A 17,995-nucleotide genomic window follows, 5' to 3' on the forward strand; every position below is an offset into this window, starting at 1 on the left:
GGACAGGCACATAGGTTATGCTATGCCAGACCTTTCTATACTTTCTACTCAGTTTTACTAAAGACTTAAAAAATGTTCTAACAAAAAAGTTTATTACATTAAATAATAAAGACATGAGTGACAGAGGACGGTTTTGGAAATCTGGAGGGAGTTACCAGACATTACCAGGAAATTTGGAGTCAGGACTTGGATTTCTGAATTTCAGTGATGAAAGACTTTAAAAACAAAAACAAACAGAAGCTAAAGGACAGTCTTATTAGAGCTTAAAAGGAAAGCTCCAGGACAGACAATCTGCAAATCTGGGCAGCTGTCTGGAGAAGGGGAATGGAGAAGAAAACAAAAGCTCTGCTATTTAAGCTAGTGTACTTACTTACGAGACACACATCAAGCAGCCACCTGGTAAGGTAAGGAGCTTTAGATAAGGAAGTCCGAAGGACAAAAAGAAGATGCTCTGGTCAGCATCTAAAATGAAGACACAGAAAAGAAAAAAGAAGAAAAGAACTTAGAACATCAGGAAGATCCAAGAGAACCTCCCAGAGGCCTGTAGGGTTTCACTAAGGGGAAGAAATTCTGGGAAGGAAGGGGATATTAAAGAGGAAATTGTTCCTCCTATGACTAGCAGGGCTTATATTTGTTCTTTGGCCAGTCCAGATGAATTAACTCTTTTATTTTAAATATCACAAAATAATATAAAACAAAAACTGTCACATTGAAGTTGGACAGGACAGACCAACACAAGAAAAAGAGCCCAAGAGAGGGCACGGGAGTCAGAGCCCCACTCATTTGCACACTAAGGAGTCCCATGAAAACAGGAAACTGGCCAGATAGGCATGATGCATGCCTTTAATCCCAGAATCCTGGAGGCAGACGCAGGAGAATCTCTGTGAGTTCAAGGCCAGCATGGTCTACAGAGCTAGGTCCAGGACAGCCAGAGCTACACAAAGAAGCCCTGTTTAAAAAACAAAAACTCAAACAAACAAAACCAAACAAATCTAAAAACAAGCCATAATATAAGCAGAGAGGACAAGATAAATGCAAGGCCTGGGATTTAATGGTGTGGCTTAGCAACAGTCATCCACACCCACTTCTAATAATTTTATTTTAGGTTGTTGTTGAATTTAAGACATAAAATTCTAAAGTTATGGTTTAATGCTGTTCCAAATGCTTGGACACACTAATTTAGGTTGTCAAAACTTTAAAATCTCTCCATTTTCTTGTACAAACCAGAAAACATCGGATAGTCTTGGTAAGTCACCTGGTTTTAAGAAATCTGTAATATATCTATGGCCTCAATCTTATTGTGTCCAACAGTGTTATACTACAGCCTGGTTTAAAGACTGTGTCTGGGTGGAAATCTCAGGAGTTCATTGTTCCACTTTTGCTGAGAGTAATAAAAAGTGTAAACAGTTAAGAGACTAAGATAAGTCTACAGATTCAATGTGGAATCAATTAGAAGCCAGCCAAGAGCTCTAGGACGTACACACAGCTTGAGGTCGAGACCTGAGCCCCAGTGGAGAAGTGGAAATCTTTGAAGGTGGGAAGGAGTGAAAATATTAAGGCATGTAGAAATACGTTTGGTCCTATATCCAGTATACACATTGTCTTAGTTGGGGTTTCTATTCCTGCACAAACATCATGACCAAGAAGCAAGTTGGGGAGGAAAGGGTTTGTTGAGCTTACACCTCCACGATGCAGTTCATCACTAAAGGAAGTCAGGACTGGAACTCAAGCAGGTCAGGAAGCAGGAGCTGATGCAGAGGCCATGGAGGGATGTTTCTTACCGGCTTGCTTCCCCTGGCTTGCTCAGCCTGCTCTCTTATAGAATCTCAGAACACCAGCCCAAAGGTGGTACCACCCACAAGGGGCCCTCCCCACTTGATCACTAATTGAGAAAATGCCCCACAACTCCATCTCATGGAGGCATTTCCCCAACTGAAGCTCCTTTCTCTGTGATAACTCCAGCCTGTGTCAAGTTGACACACAAAACTAGCCAGTACACACCTACAGAAGTGGCCGTGTACTTGTTAAAAGTTATAGCCAGAATTACATTCAAAGAGGCTGGGATTCTGTCTGCTTCTACCCCAAGCATGGACTCTAAAGTGTATGGGCTTTCTGGAGTTGCCTTTCACTCCTAAGCTTCTACCTGAGAGAAGCCATTCCCAAGTCAATACTGGCAGGGTTTTGCAGAAGAATTGGGACCACATTTTATCTACCTTTCAACTTCCCAGTTGTTCTGGAGGGAACTGCTATGTAAGTTCCTCAACTCAATATATTTCTGAAGGAAAAACAGAAAGCACAAGTGGGCTAAACTTGTTCTCTGTACAGTAAAGGTAGGCAGCTCTCTAACTACCTCTTTCAAGCTAAAATTAATATACAAACTATGACTATGCAAATGCCTTGGGCAGAATCAATTCATTTTAAAACAGATTCTACATATGTTTATAATCTATTAAATTTTTTTCCAGGTTTAATGCTTCACATCCTGTCTTCCTCCTTACTTTGATGGTTTAGTTTTGGAAAGCACTTTAATTACTAAGGACTAACAAAAAGCACTGGGTTTAAACTATCTTCTTCTTCTTCTTCTTCTTCTTCTTCTTCTTCTTCTTCTTCTTCTTCTTCTTCTTCTTTCTTCTTATCAAAACAGGATAAAAACAGGATCAGTACAGAGAAAACATAATAAATACACCGATGTAGTCACATGAGTCTGGTTTATTGAAGAGAAACCACAACCAAACTGATTTTGGTTCCCTACTAACATTTCAGAGAAATTCCCATAACTCAGATTTTATCCCTGCAATGGCTTGACTTTGCTATGCTTTGCATTGTAAAGTATGATGTGTCGAAGACAGATTTATTTCCCTTGGGTTTTGTTTCCAAGTTATAATGCTTAATTTGATGGGCTAGCAATAATAAATATACAAAGTAACAACAAATAGACTGGAGAACTTCATTAGTTGTGTCCTTGAAGTAACGTGAGTATCTAGCCATATGTATCTTGAGTAGTTATGAGTTACACATGTGAGCAAATACTGCCCTATTATGGCTGAATTTACCTTACATTGTTTTCATCACAATGGTTCAAGAATTCTTTTCACGTATTTATGACATATTCACATGCCAACCTATAAATCTCTTTATATTACAGACATGCTTATATGGCACAAGGCATTTCAAATGCTTAAGTATGTACATTTATATATGGTTAGCCCCTTGTAACTACCTCAGGTTGTCTACCATCCCAAAACCACAGACTGTGTGGTTTAAATCACAGAAATCAGTCTCATGGTGCTGAAAGTTGTAAGTTCCAGATCAAGGTTCTAGAACTGACTTCTCCCTACAGATAAGGTTTTCACACCAGTATCACTGTTTTGTTTTGTTTCTTATCTTAATTACCTTAATAAAACTCATCTCCAAATACAGTCATATTGGAGTTAAGGCTTTAATCTAAAAATTTGAAGGAGACATAATTAATACATAGTGCTCTAAAACTTTGGGGATATAGTGGAGAAGTGTCTATTATGAGGCTTATAGCTAAAATCAACATCACAGGTCTCTAATTTTTTGTGTTACATAATTTTAACCTCAGTGTCCTAACTCATATAACATTGTGGAAAATATTATAATTGAAGTAAATATTTCTAGGTGTTCTCTGATACTGAAATCATATTAGAGATGGCTTCATAATTATTTCTCACTATAGAGAGTATAGAAATAATACTGTTTTGGCCAGAATTCTCAAGAGGAACAGAACCAAGAGGATGAATATATATATATATATATATATATATATATATATATATATATATATATATATACACATATGTTTGAATTTACCTTGCATATATATGTTATCTCTGTATACGTATTCTAAATATACATATACATATACACATATAAAATTTATTAAGTGAGCTTCAAAATATTAACAACAAACAAGTCACATTTAGACACTGAGAACCCTGTACTTATCCTTGAGACTGGTCACCTTAATAGTTAGGGTCAACTTGTTAGAAGCTAGTTTGTTGGCCCTTCACCTCTTCCTTAAAGAAAATACAGATGCTGAAAGAACTTGCCTGGGGCCTATATTTAAAGAGAAAAAAAGAGTGTTCCTTGTTTAGGAGTTGTTTAACTTCTGTCTTCTCTGATGATGGTAAGGGTTTCATATTCAGGAATCTTAGAATCTGCCACGAAAGAGATTGTCTCTCTGATAGAACAGTAGAGAGCTAGGATTATCTCTACTTTTAAGCATTTACTGCACATGTTATAATTCAGAAAAGAGAAGGTGCTAGAGGTGCTGTAAGATTCTATCATAGGAAATCCGGTTAAAGTTTAATTATCTAAAGGAATAATTCTGACAGTTAATTTATTCCTGTCTTTATCTGCTAAGACATCAGCAGGCATTTAATGAATGGGTATCAATAACAAATATTCACTACATACCTTTATCAGACAATTGAGAAGGTTATTATGGTAGTTGAAATCAGGTCATAGAGAAGCAATTAGAAATTAAAGGGTCACAAATAGCAAATAGTTATGATTCTGGGGTCATTCAGAGATTCACCAGTTTGACCATGAATACATTTTAACAGTGAAGAGCTTTTATTCAGATACTGGCATAGGATACCCATGAGCACCAACTCCAAATTACATTAGTTTTATAAAGGAAAACTTACATGGCTGCATACTTCCTTCCTTTAAGCAATCAAGAGCAAGCACACATATTGACATACTTCCTGCCTATGTGTGACCAGACACACATCTCACCTATATGCAGTCAGAGGCAAGCAACCTTGTTTACAGAAAAGAAAACTTGCAGTTCATACAAAACTAGACAATTACAAGAGCAGCCCTCAGCAATCCAAGATGTTACCTGCCCTTGGGCAAGTGAGGCTTACAGGTTAGAAGAATTCTTGTTTTATACTTCTCTTTCTCACAGTCATTTTAAACTTAAACATAATGTCACAAAATCACTGAGAAGTAGGCAAGACTTGAAAAAATACTGGATAATCTTTCATGCTTTTTCAAACTTTACTATATGTTGTGTTTTTATTGCTACCTTTAAAATATGTGAATAAAATTAAGTATACAAAACTTGTAAGACTTCTTGGCAATACTAAGCCTGCAAGATGTGATCATTAATCACAATTTAGAATAAAATTTCAAATATACATGAAATATCACTAGGAGCTCAAAGACACATATTTATTTATCACCTTTTCTAGATTGGATGTGTGCAATGCCAACTATTCTGCAGTATTTATTCAGCAAATATGCATAGCTATGTCATTTCATAAAGCCAGTCACTGACTACCCATACATACTAATAAAGGCATTAGTTTACAAACAGAACACAAGAGCTGATGACTTTGCTTTGCTTTAAAAGGGGGACATCCTGGTGATGACAGTGGATATGGAACATTAAAGTCTCAAGTTTATTCTTTTCTGAATAATTTCTCTTTTAAGATAGCCATCTTGTACTTTTATGATGGGTGGATTAGCAAGGGAACAAGAGGGGGGAAAAGGCTAGATTTCATGGGATAAAGTGGGAAAATCATCCAGACTGTAATTTAGGCTAAAATTATAATTAGCTATGATTTTTCTCTCCACTAAAAAAAGAGGCCAAATATCTAAATACCAATTTTTTGTCCCTATGAAGAAAACTCTAAGAGCACTAAAGAAACTTTCATCCAGATTCCCTAAATCAATCACTATCTCTGGCAAAAACCAAATTAAGTCGGCTCTAGTCCTCCTAAGCAAGGTTGCATTCATTCAAAGCAGCCCATCTTATTCATGCACACTCTATGACCTTGTAGAAGAATTCTGACTCAAAGCTTTTTGTGTGGTCAAGGTGACTAAAAACTTTAAGAAATACAGAGACCAGTAAATTTCCTGAGAGACTTGATTTCTATGACTTACATTTGTTATTGTCATTATTATTTCTTATAGTGAAGTAAGGCTTGGACTCAGTAGAAGGAAATCTTTGTTTGATCCTCCTAAGAACCCACATAAAGCCAGGTCCCAGCTGGGGAAACCCATGTGAGGACAAGCACTCTAATAACCTGGATGCTTGGCAGCCTGTTTGTTTTTAGTACACTTCAGAGTCCCCTGCGTGAGGATTCCCCCAAAAAACTCTTTTAGTCTCAAATATGATTAAAAACAACTGAGAATGTGTTCATTCTTAACAATGCAGATGTGGCAACAAGCTCTGTTTCTGTTTTTATGCTGTTTAGTGCTATGTAACCTAGACTTTTCTAGACACCAGCAGATGAAGGGCCCAGAGTAGTTACATTAACATTTGGGAGGATCCCTTGTTATGCACATCTACATATAGTATGTATGCTTTCATTCATTGGCTGTAAGTAGTGAACTCCATTGTTATAGCTTAAGCAAAGAATAAGTTACTTATACTGATCAGAGAAGATCCATAAAGCCCAAGGGGATAGTGGCCCCCTTGTCAAAGGAAGGTCTATAACCAGAGGCCCAAATGTTATTAGGAAGAGCACTTTCTTTGTTTTCTCACAATCAGATTCTCTCTCTCTCTCTCTCTCTCTCTCTCTCTTTCTCTCTCTCTGTCTCTGTCTCTCTGTCTCTGTCTTTCTTTCTCTCCCATCTCCCTCTATTCTTCCCTCCTTCCCTCCCCATTTCCCATTTCCCCGTGTCTTCCTCCCTATCTACCCCTCCCCCATCTAACCCTTCTCCAACCTCCCTCTCCTCCTCTTCTCTCCCTCCCTTTCCTCCTTTCTCTATACCTACCTATTTATTTTCTCTCAGAAACAATGGATAAAACCAACTGGGAACTTTCTTTTTTCTTTTTTTTTTAAATTAATTTAATTACTTTTTTCTTTCTTTCTTTTTTTTTTACATCGCCAATGATAAAACCTTTTCCAATTTCTCCCCCAAAAGCCCCCTCCCCAAAGATTCCCAACCCCTCCTCCTACCCCCTGCCTCCATGTATATGCCCCTCTACCAGACACATTCCCACCTCCCCCCACCCCAGTCCATTTCCCTTTGTTGGGGCCTCTATTGAGCCTTTCCCTGACCAAAGACCACTCCTCTCACTGATGCCCAACAAGGCATTCCTCTGCCACATTTTTGGCTGGAACCATGTGTACTCCTTGGTTTATGGTTCAGTCCCTGGGAATATTGGGGTATCTGGGTGACTGAAGTCATTGTTCTTCCCATGGGGCTATAAACCCCTTCAGCTCCTCTGGACCACCCTCCATATCCTCCGCTGGGGACCCCAAGCCCAATCCAATAGTTGGTTGCTAGTTTCTGCCTCTGTATTTGTAGAGCTCTGGCAGGGCCCCTCTGGAGACAGCCAATGCATGCTCCTTTTGGTACATGCTTCTTATCTTAGTGTCGGGGGGGGGGGGGGTTGGTGACTGCTTATAGGGTGAATCCCCAGGTAGGGCAGTCACTGGGTGGCTTTTACTTCAGTCTCTGCTCCACACATTGCCTCCCCTATTACTCCTGTGAGTATTATGTTCCCTTTCTCAGAGGAACCATAGCACCTCACTTAAGTCCTCCTTCTTCTTGAGCTTTCTGTGCTGGGTGAATTGGGAACTTTCAAGTTTATATAACTCAGACCCAAACACTTGGACACAAACCAAACAAATATGTCTATTCAGTTCATTTCCATTTCCATTTGATCTATTTGTTTATATATAATTTCTGCAATTGTTTGTAAATTCTGGATGGTAGCCCCATGTCTGACATATAATTGATGAATGTTTTGTCTGTTAATACTACTTAGTATTTTCTTTACTGTATAAGCCCATTTTATTTTCATGTAATCTCATGTATTGATACTTAAGGTTTGTCCCTGTGCTATTGATATTCTATTTAAATATTAATATTTAATTGATTTGTTTGTTTGGTTTTTTAAAATAGGGACTAGAAATGGCTACTACATACTTTTAAGAGTGTTAATATGCATACAAGTAATATCATACAGACTGAGAAGGTTGTCTCATTTATTTAGGAATATATAGGTATGTGTACATATGTATGCATACATGTATGAGTTCTAATAATTAATGAGAAAAGAGGTCATAAATTTGAAAGCGGGTAATGAGAACTAGATGGGAGAGTTTATTGATACTAAATATCAATTTAAATAAATATTGCCTACTCCCATTTCCTAGAGAGTGCCCTTTGTGTTTTCTTCTAAAAGTTTCAATGCTTTGAGTTATAAATTAAAGTCTGTGATCCATTTTAAATTGATTTTTGTACAAGGTGAAAGATAAGAATCAAATCCCAACTTTTGCAGGTAAAAATACTGTTTTGTAAAGGTCATTTGTTGAATGAGCTTTTTTTTAGTACTTTTTGCTTCTTCCATCAAAAAATTAAGTGGTGAGATGAGGAGAGGCAAATGGTTAGAACACCCAAAGGGAAGAAGTAGCTGAAGAGGTAGACTCAATAATCAGGAGTCAAATCTGGGCAGCAGAAGCCAACAGAAATAAATGACTCATATATACTTCAGAAATTAAAGACTTTCTAGAGTTTAATGAAAATGAAGGTGCAACATACCCAGACCCACACAATAAAAATGAGAGACTTCAACATCCCACTCTCACCAATGGACAGATCATGGAAACAGAAACTAAACAAAGACACAGTGAATTGAATTGAAGTAATGAATCAATTAGATTTAACAGATATCTATAGAACATTTCACCCAAAAACAAAAGAATATACCTTCTTCACATCACCTCATGATACCTTCTCCAAAATTGAGCATATAATTAGACAGAAAGCAAGTATTAACTGATAAAAGAAGATTGAAATAATCCCATGCATTCTATCAAATCACTATGGATTAAGGATTAAGGATTCAATAACAACAAAAAACGACAGAAAGCCCACATACACATGGAAGCTGAACAATGCTCTATTCAATGATAACTTGGTCAAGGAAGAAATAAAGAAATGAAAGACTTTCTAGAATTTAACAAAAATGAAGGCATAGCATACCCAAACTTATGGGACACACACAATGAAAGCAGTACTAAGAGGAAAGAAAACTCATAACTTTGTGTGCCTTCATAAAGAAATTGGAGAGATTTGACACTCGAAGCTTAGCAGAATATCTGAATACTCTAGAACAAAAAACAAGCAAATACACCCAAGAAGAGAATATGGGTGGAAATAATCAAACTCAGGGCTGAAATCTACCAAGTAGAAGCAAAAGAGAACTACACAAAGAATCAACAAAACTCTGAGATGGTACTTTGAGAAAATCAACAAGATAGATAATTCCTTAGGCAAACTAACTAAAGGGTGCAAAGACAGTACCCAAATTAACAGCATCAGAATTAAAAAGGGAGACATAACAACCAAAACTGAAGAGGTTCAAAAACAGTCATCAGCTTCTACTACAAAGTAGGAGCAAATACTGATCAAAACTGGAAAAATCTAGGTGAAATGGATGATTTTCTAGACAGATGCCAGGTACCTGATTATCAGCATCAGATAAACCATCTTAACAGTCCCATAACCCCTAAGGAAATAGAAGCAGTCATCAAAACTTTCCCAACCAAAACAAGCCTAGGACCACATGGTTTTTGTGCAGAATTCTATCAGACCTTCAAAGAAGACCTAATACCAATTCTTCTCAAACTACTCCAAAAAACAGAAGGAAACTACCTAATTTATTCAATGAAGCTACAGTTTCACTGACACCTAAACCACACAAAGTACCAACAAAGAAAGAGAACTTTCTTTTCTTTGGTCCTTCAGACCAATTTCCTTTATAAATATCAACGCAAAAATGCCCTATATGATTATCAAAAACTGAATCCAAGAACAAAGCAAAATAATCATTCACCATGATCAAGTAGTTTTATCACAGGGATGTACAATATACAGAAATCCATCAATATAATCTACTACATAAACAAACTCAAAGAAAAAAACCATAGGATCATTTCATGAGATGGTGAAAAAGTCTTTGGCAAAATGCAACACCCCAACGTGTTAAAAGTTTTGGAAAAATAAGGAATTCAAGGCATATACCTAAACAGAATAAAAGCAATGTACAGCAAACCAATAGCCAACATCAAACTAAATGGACAGAAACTTGAAGCAATCCCACTAAAATCAGGGACAAGACAAGGCTGCCCACTCTCTCCCTGGTTATTCAATATAGTACTTGAAGTTCTATCTAGAGCAGTTAGACAACAAAAGGAGATCAAAGGGATACAAATTGCAAAGGAAGAAGTCACTATTTGGGAATAATATGATAGTATACATAAAAGACCAAAAAAAATTCTACCAGAGAACTTCTCCAGTTGATAAACAACTCCAACAAACTGGCTGGATATAAAATTAACTCAAATAAATCAGTAGTCTTCTGCTACACAAAGAATAAACAGGCTGAGAAAGAAATTATGGAAACAACACCCTTCACATAGTCACAAATAATATAAAATAACTTGGTGTAACTCTAACCAAGGATGTAAAAGATCTGTATGACAAGAACTTCAAGTCATTGAAGAATGAAATCAAAGAATTCAGAACATGGGAAGATCTCCCATGCACATATATCCTCAAGACTTAAACACAGTAAAAATGGCCTTCTTACCAAAGGCAATCTACAGATTCAGTGCAATTCCCATCAAAATTCCAACTCAATTCTTCACAGAGAAAAAATTTTCATAAACAGAACACTGATGGCTCAGGCTCTAAGATCAACAATTGAGAAATGTGAACTCATGAATTTGGAAAGCTTCTGTAAGGCAAAGGACTGTGTCAACAGGACAAAATGCCAGCCTACAAGATGAGAAAATATGTTTACCAACCCTACATCCAATAGAGGGTTAATATCCAAAATATACAAACAACTCTATTAAAAATGGGGTATATATATATATATATATAATCTTAAGAGAGAGAGGAAAGGGGAGTGGATTCTGTTTCATTCCCGATTTTAGAGAAAATGCTCTCAATATGTCTTCATTTGATAGAATGTTAGCTATAAATTTATGGTTTATAAATTTATAGATTTATACAGATTTTATTAGCTTGAGGTATGTTCCATCCAGTCCTGAAATCTCTATGAATAGATAGAAGTTTTATCATGAAGGCATGGTAAATTTTATCATCTGGGTTTCTAGCATAAATCAAAATATTTATGTGGTTTCTATCTTGGGATTTGTTAATATTTGTATAACACTTATTATAGTTCTTTCTTTTCTTCCTTCATCTTTCTCCTCTTGTTTAAGATCTTTATTTGGTTTTAGCATGAAAGTGATAATGACTTCATAGAATGAATTTGATGTGTGTTCTATGTTGTAAGATAGGTTGGAAAGAATTGGCATGAAGTCTTCCTTTAAAGCTTGTTAGAACTCGCAGTGAACCTGCAGTTTCTTTGGGTGGAGGCATTCAATGACAGATTCAATCTCATTGTTCTGAACGTCTCTGTCTGTTTAAGTTATTTACATTTTTAGGGATTATTTGGGGTAGATAATATGCTTGAATATTATAATAGAAATTCTTAAATATCTTCTGGGTTATCCATATTTTTAGAGTATAAGCTTTCATAGTAATTTCTAATGATGCTCTAAATTTCATTGAGATCAATTGTAATTGCACCCATTTTGTCAATAATTTTATTAATTTCAATCTCCCTCTTTCTTTCCTCAGATTAGCTCAGAGTCTACATATATTATTATTTTTCAATGAAACAACTAATGGGTTGGTTGTTTTCATGTATCCTTCATTTATTCTTAAAGTTATTCCTAATCTTTATTATGTTTTATGTCAAATGTATTTGAAATTAATTTATTTTGCCTTTGTAATCCTTAAATTGCATCATTAGGTTGTTTATTTGATATCTCCCAGATTAACATTAGTTCTTAATGCCATAGGCATAAGAACTTTCGTGACTGGATCTCAGAGGTTCTCATAGAATGAATTTCCATTTTCATGTCTCTAGTTGAGTTTTAATTACGTCTGTGATTTATTAGATGAACCAATGTCCATTTAAATATGTGTTATTTAAAGTCCATACATTTTTGTTATTTCCATGGATTATTTTATTGTTGATTTATAGTTGTGCTGCAGTATGGTATGATAAAAGACAAGAAACTTTCACTCCCTTCCCCCTCCCTCTCCTTCTATCTCACGTTCTCTCTCCTGTATTTGTTGAGACTTGAATTATACCCTACTATGTGATTGACTTTGGTGAAGGTTCTATTTGCTGTTGAGAAAATTGTGTGTTTCATATCTGTTGTGCTTAATATTCTGCATATAATTAAGTCAATTTATCCAGATTATATTTTAGCTCTAAAATTTCTTCCAAAAACTTTAGGGAAACTACTTCAATTAACTGTTCAATTTCACATTGCAACCATTTTTTTTTTCAGAAGAGGTGATAAGGGTCTTCAATACCTCCTTTTATTTATTTTTTATTCGATATATTTTTATTTACATTTCAAATGATTTCCTCTTTTCTGGCCCCCCACTCGCTGAAAGTCCCATAAGCCTTCTTACCTCCCCCCTTTTCCCTCATCCACCCCTTCCCACTTCTCTGTTCTGGTTTTGCCCTATACTGCTTCACTGAGTCTTTCCAGAACTAGGGGCCACTCCTCCGTTCTTCTTGTACCTCATTTGATGTGTGGATTATGTTTTGGGTACTCCAATTTCCTAGGCTAATATCCACTTATTAGTGAGTGCATACCATGATTGATCTTTTGAGACTGGGTTACCTCACTTAGTATGATGTTCTCCAGCTCCATCCATTTGTCTAAGAATTTCATGAATTCATTGTTTCTAATGGCTGAATAGTACTCCATTGTGTATATATACCACATTATTTGCATCCACTCTTCTGTTCAGGGATACCTGGGTTCTTTCTAGCTTCTGGCTATTATAAATAGGGCTGCTATAAACATAGTGGAGCACATATCCTTATTACCTGCTGGGGAATCCTCTGGGTATATGCCCAGGAGTGGTATAGCAGGATCCTCTGGAAGTGATGTGCCCAGTTTTCTGAGGAACCGCCAGACTGATTTCCAGAGTCGTTGTACCATCTTGTAATTCCACCAGCAGTGGAGGAGTGTTCCTCTTTCTCCACATCCTCACCAACACCTGCTGTCTCCTGAATTTTTAATCTTAGCCATTCTGACTGGTATAAGGTGAAATCTCAGGGTTGTTTTGATTTGCATTTCCCTAATGACTAATGAAGTTGAGCATTTTTTTTAAGATGCTTCTCAGCCATCCAAAGTTCTTCGGGTGAAAATTCTTTGCTTATCTCTGTACCCCATTTTTAAATAGGGTTATTTGGTTTTCTGGGGTCTAACATCTTGAGTTCTTTATATATATTGTATTTTAGCCCTCTATCTGATGTAGGGTTGGTGAAGATCTTTTCCCAATTTGTTGGTTGCCGATTTGTCCTTTTGATGGTGCCCTTTGCCCTACAGAAACTTTGTAATTTTATGAGGTCCCATTTGTCAATTCTTGATCTTAGAGCATAAGCTATTGGTGTCCTGTTCAGGAAATTTCCTCCTGTACCCATGTCCTCAAGGGTCTTCCCCAGTTTCTTTTCTATTAGCTTCAGAGTATCTGGTTTTATGTGGAGGTCCTTGATCCATTTGGAGTTGAGCTTAGTACAAGGAGATAAAGATGGATCAATTCGAATTCTTCTGCATGCTTACCTCCAGTTGAACCAGCACCATTTGTTGAAAAGGCTATCTTTTTTCCACTGGATGTTTTCAGCTCCTTTGTCAAGGATCAAGTGGCCATAGGTGTGTGGGTTCATTTCTGGATCTTCAATCCTATTCCATTGATCTGCCTGCCTGTCACTATACCAATACCATGCAGTTTTTAAAACTATTGCTTTGTAGTATTGCTTAAGGTTAGGGATACTGATTCCCCCAGAATTTCTTTTGATGTTGAAAATAGTTTCAGCTATTCTTTTTTTTGTTGTTGTTATTCCAGATGAATTTGAGAATTGCTCTTTCTAACTCTATGAAGAACTGAGTTGAGAATTTGATGGGTATTGCATTGAATCTGTATATTGCTTTTGGTAAAATGGCCATTTTATCTATATTAATCCTGCCAATCCATGAGAATGGGAAATTTTTCCATTTTCTGAGGTCTTAGTGCATCCAGTCATCTTTATTTTGTGTTAAATAATTATCAATTGTAATTTGATTCACAATTAGAAAAATAATCAGATCCATTCAGAATAATATCTACATATTTTCAGTAAAATGGTACATTTAAATTTGTTACTAAGTACTAAATGATTTTTAAAACAGAATTATTTATTTTATATTAAATATATGAGTACAGTATAGCTATCTTCAGGCACACCAGAAGAGGGCATTGAATCTCATTACAGATGGTTGTGAGCTACCATGTATTTCCTGGGAATTGAACTGAGGACCTCAGGAACTAAGAACTCAGGAAGAGCAGTCAGTGCTTTCAACCTCTGAACCATCTCCCTAGCCTGCACTAAGTGATTTTTAATCCACACAGTTATCTTACATTTTACATAAAACAGAAATATTTTCAGTTTGTGAATATGAACAAAGTTTAAAACACAGAAAAGATTGTCTGATCAAAACAAGCACAGATTCCCCAACCCCACAAGAGTACATCTGAAGGTAAAATATGACCACAGCCATTTCAAAAAACACACAATAGCTCTTTGTCAATTAATAGCAGTTGGAAAATCTTGGTATTTCTTTGGATGTGCATATGTTTTTCCTCAAAAAGAAAACCACCACATGACAGTGCTCTCTGAATTCAATAATTTCCTTAAGTGCCGAGGCCACAAGTATAAAAACATGGCCATATTTCCCTTCAAGCTTGACTGAATTCCCTGTCATCTATTGTGCTGGAAACATCTTTATCAATATGTGATAGCTACTGCAGAACGAAATCCTCCACAGTAGTCAGATAACAAGTATCATGTTCAGGGGATTATTTGGTCATTTATGCTTTATGGGGTGGGAGAAATTTTTGATATGCATTTGTCTGTTAAATATTTTGATTATCAAAATTCAATTTTTTGCTAGTGTTCTAAATTGAAGAGCAGAGGAAAAAAAGATGAAGGAAAGAAGGGCAGTGTTTACCCAAGGAGGCTGTGCAGTTGCTTGGCAATGAGTTCCAGATGCTCCCACCTTGCAGCCCCAGGCGTGCAGGGAGAACCTTGCGTTTGTGGTACAAGAAGCTCAAGAGGATACATTTCCTCTCAAAAAATTAACCAGGCAATTCCTTCCGTAACTGCAACTTCTAAGAGGATTTACTTACTCTGTCAGGTATACCAGCCCACCTCACAGGAACGTGTGAAGCCAGGTTTATTGGAGAAACTGGAACATCTCATAGGAATTTGGATGAATGAAATATCAATATCTTACAGCTCATGTTGCTGTTTCAATCTATTGCTCATATACACACTTCAAATTATTTCTATAACATCACATAGAAAGAGCATCAAAACTCAGAGCATATGGCCATAACTTATAGTTTGTGGGCATTCCTTAGATTTGAGTTCAGTGGCTTTTGGATTATTAATTAAGACATTAATTAAAACATCTTTGAGAAAATGTCAAAAATTTTGATTAAAAATTTAATTCTGTAAAACATATTTTTCAGAATAAGTTATGCGTACATTAGTATGTATGATTCTGTTAAGAGGGAAGCTTCCTGTTATTAGTTTTGCAGATATCTTAAGTCATGATGAATTTACTAAGCACCAATGTAAATATACTGACATTCAGGCTTCTAGCTGCACCCCCGCTTCTACAGTGATCTCTGGGCCTTGGAAGCACAGCTCCAGTGTACCTGCTCCCTTTAGCGCTGAGTATTCAGTAGTCTCTTATTTTCTATACTTCTGCCAGTTGTGGCTCTTTGTATTAATCACTGTCTACTGAACATAGAAGCTTCTCTGGTGAGAGTTGAAAGAGCCACTGGTGTTGCGTGTATGTAGAAAGGAACACAGAAGCAGGTAGGACACCTGTTCCTTAGGTAGGTCACAAAGGTTTCTGTGGATGTGTATTTTAAACATAGAGAGACTGTGGCTCAGCTTTTCATTCTACCTGTGGCCCAATTCCCCTCTCACATTAATTTATTTCTTATTTATCACTGATATGATGACTATCACAGAAGAGAAGAAAAAGAAAAGAAAGTAATTAATGGAGTTCTCTCATCATTAGTTTATTTTATGTTGTGTAAACTACATCTCAGTGACTAGTACCACTTACAGAGTGGAATGCATTAATATTTGGGAAATTCCACAGGGCATGAAAACAACGACTGTGGAAATTCTAACCATACTACTTTAATGTTATTGTACTGCTTTCTCACTGGTTTGAATTTGATCAAGAAGGGGACAAAGAGAAGAGGTGGTGATGTTTTGCCCTTTAGATTAATTTCTTCTAGGTATAAGCATAAGATACTTACATTTGGATTTCAATATGGTTTATGTGCATACATTTTCTGTACATTAAGTTTCAATTTAACTCTTAAATGTGGGACTTCTTTTAAAGACAAGAATCTAACCTATATGGCACAACTATATTACCCAGAAAACAGCTTACAAGTACTTGGAAAATGAAATCATAGTGCTTGTCATATACTTGGGAAAACTGAGAGTTGAAAAACTGTATTCTAATGAATATATGCAATAAATGCAACTTGCTTGGTAACCATGGAACTTTTTTCTTATCCTGGACTGGTAGGTCTGTGTGGTTCCCAAGCTAAGTTGATTGGAGGTTAAAGTTCAGTGCTAATAATGTCAAAGCCATGAATGTGAACTGAGACTTTTCTATGATTCATAACTGAAAAGTTTAACATCTAATCCTAGCCAATCAATGTGTAGTTTTTTTTTCACAAGAAAGAATAAATGAGAGTAAGTAAAAGTAGGATTCAGCAAAAATCATCTTTTTCTGAAAATAATGATAACTTATATTTAAACTAAGAAATAATTTTCCTGAAATAGACAAAGGGAAAAGAAAACAGAGAATGACTGAGCTGGCATTGAGAACGGCTTCTGTTGGGCATATTTAGTAGAATCCTTTCACTTGATAGATTAGAAGACCAATTAAAATTCACAAGAAGAGACAGAGGTGGGGAGTGGTTATTGATTATTCTCTCAGTGTTTTAAAGATAAAGATAGAGGACAGAGTTCAGTTCTTCTGACTTCTGATTATGATTCCTTCTATTGAACTAGCAAGGAGCACTGTGGCCCCAGGACTGGAAAAGGAGTTGCTGGCCACTTCTCAGGTGTGAGAAACATGGAACCAATAACCTGCCTCCAGGAGTAAAGGGAAGAGTGGAGATCTTTGTTTCCATAGAAAGGACAGTTGGACGCTCCTTAGTATTAGTTTCTGGATGCTATCTACATTCATTTACCGTAATCATCAATTCCCCTTATATATTCAAGGCCTCAAACCCTCTTCCAGGAACTCTGGATCTCATATTGACTTACTTATAAAGCAGCATCCAAAATCTTCTCTTTTATGTCATTTTAAAACTAGGATATTTCTCACATATTTCTTTGCTTTTCTTACATAGCAAATTCTGGAATTTTTGTAGAACATGAATAGTTTCTATAGAAACACTAATTTAAATAGGATGGCTCTATATGTAGGTAAAGTCTACTTTAACTTTTAATCTACATAGCTTGGGTAGCTGACAGTGATAGCCAACAGAGTAAGGCAACTATATAAAAATATTAAACAGAAATTCAAACCCTTAGTACATACATGACTTACGTTGATATCCGCAAGCTATAATCACTTTCTTTATATAAACTTTAAGCAAGTGAAAGTATTTCAAGTAACATTAAAGAAAGTCTTTTGTACAAATCAGTATCTGTTTTTAAAACTGTACTTTTAAATTTAACTTAACATCTCCACGATACTCAAATAAAAACTGTGACTGACTATTTAGTTTTACTCCCATTTGTGGTATTATTGCTTCAAATTATTCAGAGCGTTGATACAATGGGTAATGTCTTTTTCTTTTGCCACTGGCTCTGAATGGT

This window comes from Apodemus sylvaticus, chromosome 16 (assembly GCF_947179515.1).
Source record: "Apodemus sylvaticus chromosome 16, mApoSyl1.1, whole genome shotgun sequence".
Lineage (NCBI taxonomy): Eukaryota > Metazoa > Chordata > Mammalia > Rodentia > Muridae > Apodemus > Apodemus sylvaticus.